At 34.2% G+C, this 6,554-nt stretch overlaps 1 pseudogene; it reads left to right on the top strand.

Moving 5' to 3' along the window:
• Window positions 1–5,663: 5,663 nt before the first annotated feature.
• On the top strand, window positions 5,664–6,100 carry LOC140616710 (large ribosomal subunit protein eL34-like; annotated as a pseudogene).
• The last annotated feature ends 454 nt before the right edge of the window (window positions 6,101–6,554 follow it).

Below are 6,554 nucleotides of genomic sequence, written 5' to 3'. Positions count from 1 at the left end.
AAGGAATGTACCCCAACATAATAAGGCTATATATTATAAGCTCACAGTTAACATTGTACTTAATGGTGGAAGGTTTAAAGCTTTTCCTTTAAGATCAGAAATAAGACAAGGTGCCTGCTGTCACCACTTTCATTCAATAGAGTACTGAAAGTTCTCATCAGAGCAGTTAAGGAAAAGATATAAAAGATACTAGAATTGGAAAGGAAGAAGTAAAATTATGTCTATTTGCAGATGACAGGATTTTATATATAAAAAAATCCTAAAAACTCCACCAAAAATCTGTTAGATTTTATTTTTTTAATAAATTTATTTTTATTGGTGTTCAATTTGCCAACATATAGAATAACACCCAGTGCTCATCCCATCAAGTGCCCCCCTCAGTGCCCGTCACCCATTCACCCCCACCCCCTGCCCACCTCCCTTTCTGCCACCCCTAGTTCATTTCCCAGAATTAGGAGTCTAGATTTAATCAATAAATTCAGTAAATTTGCATCATACAAATGTGACACCTAAAAATTACAGCATTTCTATACACTAACAACAAATAATCTGAAAAGGAAATAAAAAATTCCATTTAAAGTAGCATCAAAAACAATAAAATACTTAGGAATAAATTTACCCAAGGAGGTGAAAGCTCTCTACTCTGAAAACCATAAAACATTAATAAGAGAAATTGAAAAAGATACAAGTAAATAGAAGGATATCTCATGTTCGTGGATGGAAAGATTAATATTCCTAAAATGTTGATACTACATAAAGCCATAGTTCCTGATTTGTGTTTTTTTTTAATTAAAGATTTTATTTATTTATTTGAGATACAGAGAGAACACAAGGTGGGGAGAGAGGCAGAGGGAAGAGCCAGCTCCCCTCTGAGCAGGGAGCCCTATGTGGGACTCAACCCCAAGGACTCAGGAATCATGACCTGAGCCAAAGACAGATGCTTAGCTGACTGAGCCACACAAGTGCCCCCATTATTCTTGATTTGAAAGTATATTAGAAAACTGAATTGAAATAATATGGTACCGGCATAAATACAGGCACTTAGACCAATGGAACAGAACTGAGGACCCAGAAATACACCCTTGCAATATGGCCAACCAAATTTGACAAGAAAGCCAAGAATACTCAATGGGAAAAATGCCAGTCTCTTCAATAAATAGTATTTGGAAAATTGGATATTCACATGCAAACGAAAGAAATTAGACCTCTCTACTTACAAAAATTAACTTGAAAGGAATTAAAGAATTAAATGTAAGATTTGAAATTATAAAACTCTTAGAAGTAAACATAGTAAAACATCTTTACATGGGTCATGGCAAGGATTATTTGGACATGGCAACAAAGCAGATGCAACAAAAGCGAAAATACACAACTGAGATTACATCAAATCGAAAAAAGCTTCTCCATAGCAAAAGAAATGATCAATAAAATGAAAAAGCAACCTGCTGAATGGAAGAAAATATTTACAAACCACATCTCATAAGGGGTTAATATCCAAAATATATAAGGAACTCATAGAACTCAATGGCAAAAAACCCCAAATAATCCAATGAAATAATGGACAAAGGACTTGAATAAACAGTTTCCCTTCAAAATACTCAAATGGCCCAGAGGCAAATGAAAAAATGCTCAACATTACTAATTATTAGACAAATGCAAATCACTACCACTGTTGTAATAAAAAAGATGAGAGATAGCAAAAGCTGATGAGAATATGGAGAAAAAGGAACCCTTGTGCATTGTTGTAAATTAATGTAATGTAATATAAATTAGTAGAGCCATTATGGAAGACAGTATGAAGTTCTTCAAAAAATTAAATAGAACTACCATATCATCCAGCAATTCTATTTCTGGGTATATATATATAGGGAATGTAATCACTATCCTGAAGAGATAACTGCAGCCTAATGTATATTGCAGCATTATTTACAATAACTAAGATATAAATCAACCTATGTCTACATTGATGGATAAGTGGATAAATAAAATGTGGTATGTATCTACCATGAAATACTGTTTAGCTGCTAAAAAGAAGAAAATCCTGCCAGTTGAGATAACGTGAATGACTCTGAAGGTGTTCCACTAAGTGAAATACGTTAGTTGTGTAAGACAAATCCATATACTCTGACTTGTATGTGAAATCTAAAAAACCAAAACAAGAAAAAAAAAAACAGACTCATAGAAATGGAGATCAAATTTGCAATTACCAGATATGGGGTGCAATGGGTGAGATAATGGGTAAAAGTGGTCAAAAGGTCCAAACTTTTAGTTTTAAGATAAATTTTGAGAATGTAATGTACAATATAATAATTATAGTTAACAATACTGTATATTTGAAAGTTGCCAAGAATAGATCTTAAAAGTTCTCATTTTAAGAAAAAAATGGGTAATTATGTGAAGTGATCAATGTTGACTAAACTTACTACAGTAATCATTTCACAGTGTATACATACATCAAATCATTATTTTATACATCTTGAACTTATGGTATTATACACAAATTATATCTCATAAACTGGAAAAACAAAATAAATAAAAACACTAAACAAAATCTTTGCCTAGTGATCTTTTTAACAAGAGGAATGCTGTTAATGCAGCATGAAAATCCACATGAAGCCTGGCTTCAGGAAGTTATTTCAAGAAGGAGATTGTCCTCTTATTGATCTGGGGGAAGCTGATTTAGTTTTAGCTTGCTTTTAACCTAAGGCTTAGGTATACTTGCAAGATTTAGTAAACAAATGCCTGCTTGAAAAAAATGAAGATGCTTAATTCCTGCTGACTGAATTCCTAGATATGATATCTTACTAAATTCAATAATTTAATCCCCTTCCAAAGACCACAGTATATTAAAACATCACTTTTCCTGACAATTAACTACAGGTTTAGCTAATTAGTTAACCTACATAATAATAGTAGACAATAAATTGATGAGATACATAAAACACAAAGCAGAGCAAGAATTATTCTTTTAATTGAAACTAATATTTTGATATGTTATTTTAATAACTTCAATATAATGTAAATTGTGGGTTTATCAGAAATCTCAAAGATATTATTGATGAGACAATGAATTGTTTTTAAAACATGATTTCATTAAAGGTAGAATACTGATAAGTTGGGGAGAGGAATCTTTTTTTCACAAACTAGACATAATACTTTTTTAAAAAGACTTTATTTATTTATTTGATGGAGAGCACAAGCAGGGGGAGCAGCAGGTGGAAGGAGAGGGAGAAGCAGGTTCCCCACTGAGAGAGAGAGAGAGAGAGGCAGAGACACAGGCAGAGGGAGAAGCAGGCTCCATGCAGGGAGCCTGATGTGGGACTTGATCCCAGGTCTCTAGGATCACTCCCTGGGCCGAAGGCAGGTGCTAAACTGCTGAGCCACCCGGGCTGCCCAGAAGGAAGATACTTAACAGATTGAGCCATTCAGGCACCCCTGAGGTATACTTCTTAATTATAATTTTTGCGATTATTTTGTATTATAAAAATATAATGTAATATACAATAAATTTTGATAACCACTCTGAAATACGTATCATTTATAGCTTATAAATAAAGATTTTTAAAATGATAAATTAGATTTAAAAAGATTGGAAATAGAATTAAGACTCTAGTATAAATAAACAAACCTATTGGAAATATTTATTATCTGTTAATCTCTGACTCATTTTCTTTTATCAGAGCCCAACAGAACTTCTGAGGAAGATGATGGAGTAGGAGGACCCTAAACTCACACCATCCCTTGGATACAACTAGATAACACTCATGTTAATGTAAGTAACACAGAAAATAACCTGAAGATTGGCAAAACAAACTCCACAATTAAATGTAGAGAAGAGTTCACATCAAAGAGGGTAGGAAGGGTGGGGACAAGGTGGGGGGCTAAATGGGCTCACAAGCTCAGAGAAGGGAGAAAAACACTCACTGGGGATCCTGCTCAAAATCACTCATCATCAGGGAAATGCAAATCAAAACTACAATGAGATACAACCTCATACCTGTCAAAAAACAACAGGTATTGGTGAGGATATGGAGAAAGGGGACCCTCTTGTACTGTTGATGGGGATGCAACTGGTGCAGCCACTGTGGAAGACAGTATGGTTTCTTCAAACAATTAAACATAGGGTGTGCTTGGATGACTCAGTCAGTTAAGTGTCCAACACTTGGTTTTGGCTCAGGTCATGATCTCAGGGTCATGATATCTAGGCCTGCAGTGAGCTGCATGTGGAGCATGGAGACTACTTAAGATTCTTTCTCTCCCTCTCCCTCTGCCCCTTGCTCCCCACATGCATGCATGTATGCACTCTTTCTCTGTCCAAAATAATCATAATAAATAATAATAGTAATAATAATAATAATTTAATTAAAAATAGAACTACCCTAGGATCCAGCAATCACACTACTGCATATTTATCCAAAAAACATGAAAACACTAATTCAAAGGGAAATATGCACCTGTATGTTTATAGCAGCATTATTTATAATAGCCAAACTATGGCAGAAGCACCCACCATTAAATGAATGGATAAAGAAGATGTGGTATATGTGTGTGTGTGCATATATATATATATATATATATATATATATATATATATATATATATACTGGAATATTGTTTAGCCATAAGAGTGAAATCTTGCCATTTGCAACAACATGGTTGGGTCTGGGGAGTATAATGCTAAGTGAATTAACCGGTCAGAGAAAGACAAATATCATAGTTCAATCATATGTGGGATTTAAGAAACAAAACATATGAACAAAGGGGGAAAAAAAGAGAGAGACAAACTAAGAAACATATTTTTAACTATAGAGAACAAACAGAAGGTTACCAGAGGGGGAGAGAGTCAGGGGATGAGTAAAATAGGTGAAAAGGATTAATAGTGCACTTACCTTGATGAGTACTGAGAAATATATGAAATTATTGAACTGATATATTGTACACTTGAAACTATTACAACACTATATAGACCTACAGTTCTTTTAAGAACTGGAATTAAAATTTAAAAATAATAGTAAAAATAAACCGAAAAGGTAAGAGAATCACTCTTAACATAATTTCAGTAACTTAATTCACAAAGGACTGCATTACTAAGGCATAGGTGATATGTAAGGGAAATATAATGGGTAGAATAGAAATTTGAAAGTAAAAAATGCTCCTAGGTCTGAAGGAACAAGGGAAAGGAGAAATCACTAGAATTAGAAAAGAAAAAGAACCTCTTAGAGCAAATACATTGATTTATTTGGTGTTATGACAAAAAGTATCCCTTCTATCTCTACCTCCTGGCTTCTGGCTATTATAAGTCATTACCATATAATTTCTACCTCCCATTTCTATGCCTCTTCTTCTTCTTCTTCTTCTTCTTCTTCTTCTTCTTCTTCTTCTTCTTCTTCTTCTTCTTCTTCCTTTCTTTCTTTCTTTCTTTCTTTCTTTCTTTCTTTCTTTTCTTTCTTTTCTTTCTTTTCTTTCTTTTCTTTCTTTTCTTTCTTTCTTTCTTTCTTTCTTTCTTTCTTTCTTTCTTTCTTTGTCATCATCTTCTTTTTGGTAGTTAGTGCCAATTGAAAGCATTTTCTGCCAAATTTATGATACTAATTTAAGCAAATTTCTTTCTATTCAAAACCATATAAAATAGGAATTAAAGGGGATGGCATCTATAGGCATTCAGAATGGTTCAGTGTTTGACATACTATGGTAGGCTGTCCAACATATCACTAACAAAACTAATCTGTCCCAAACCCATGGTAATAGAATCATTTACTTTTATACCAAGAAGGTTGAGCAAGCACCAATATCTGGATGTGGTGTGTGCCCATGCCACACCATAGTTCATACTAGGAGACCTACAGTTCTTATAAGATTGTCTAAAACAAACAAACAAACAAACAAACAAACAAAATGTGTGAGCATGGCTTATGGTGATTCCATGTGTGCTAAATGTGTTCATGACAGGATTGAACATGCTTTTTTTCCTGAGGAGCAGAAAATCATTGTCACAGTGTTGATGGCACAAGCACAGAGTCAGAAAGCTAAATTTAAAAAAAATGAAGTATTGTTGAGTAGCAAAAAAAATCCAAAGGCAAAAAAAAAAGTATTAAATATGTAAGTAGAGGATCCTTGGGTAGTGCAGTTTGTTAAACATACAACTCTTGGTTTTGGCTCAGGTCAAGATCTCAGGGTCATGAGATCCAGCCCAGTGTGGAGTTCTGTGCTTAGTGCATGGAGACTGCCTAAGAGTCTCTTTCCTTCTCCCTTTGCCCCTCCTGCCTGTGTTTTTTTTTTCTCACTCTCTCAGAATAAATAAATAAATCTTCAAAAATATGTAAGTAAAATAATACAAAAACTCACATATCTATGCATAATCACAGCAAACATGTACTTTTTTATTTTTTAGATTTATTTTTTATTGGTGTTCAATTTACTAACATACAGAATAAACCCCCAGTGCCCTTCACCCATTCACTCCCACCCCCCGCCCTCCTCCCCTCCCGCCACCCCTAGTTCGTTTCCCAGAGTTAGCAGTCTTTACGTTCTGTCTCCCTTTCTGATATTTCCCACAC

Source organism: Canis lupus, chromosome 25 (genome assembly GCF_048164855.1).
Source record: "Canis lupus baileyi chromosome 25, mCanLup2.hap1, whole genome shotgun sequence".
NCBI lineage: Eukaryota > Metazoa > Chordata > Mammalia > Carnivora > Canidae > Canis > Canis lupus.
This window is presented reverse-complemented; position numbering and strand designations above follow the sequence as displayed.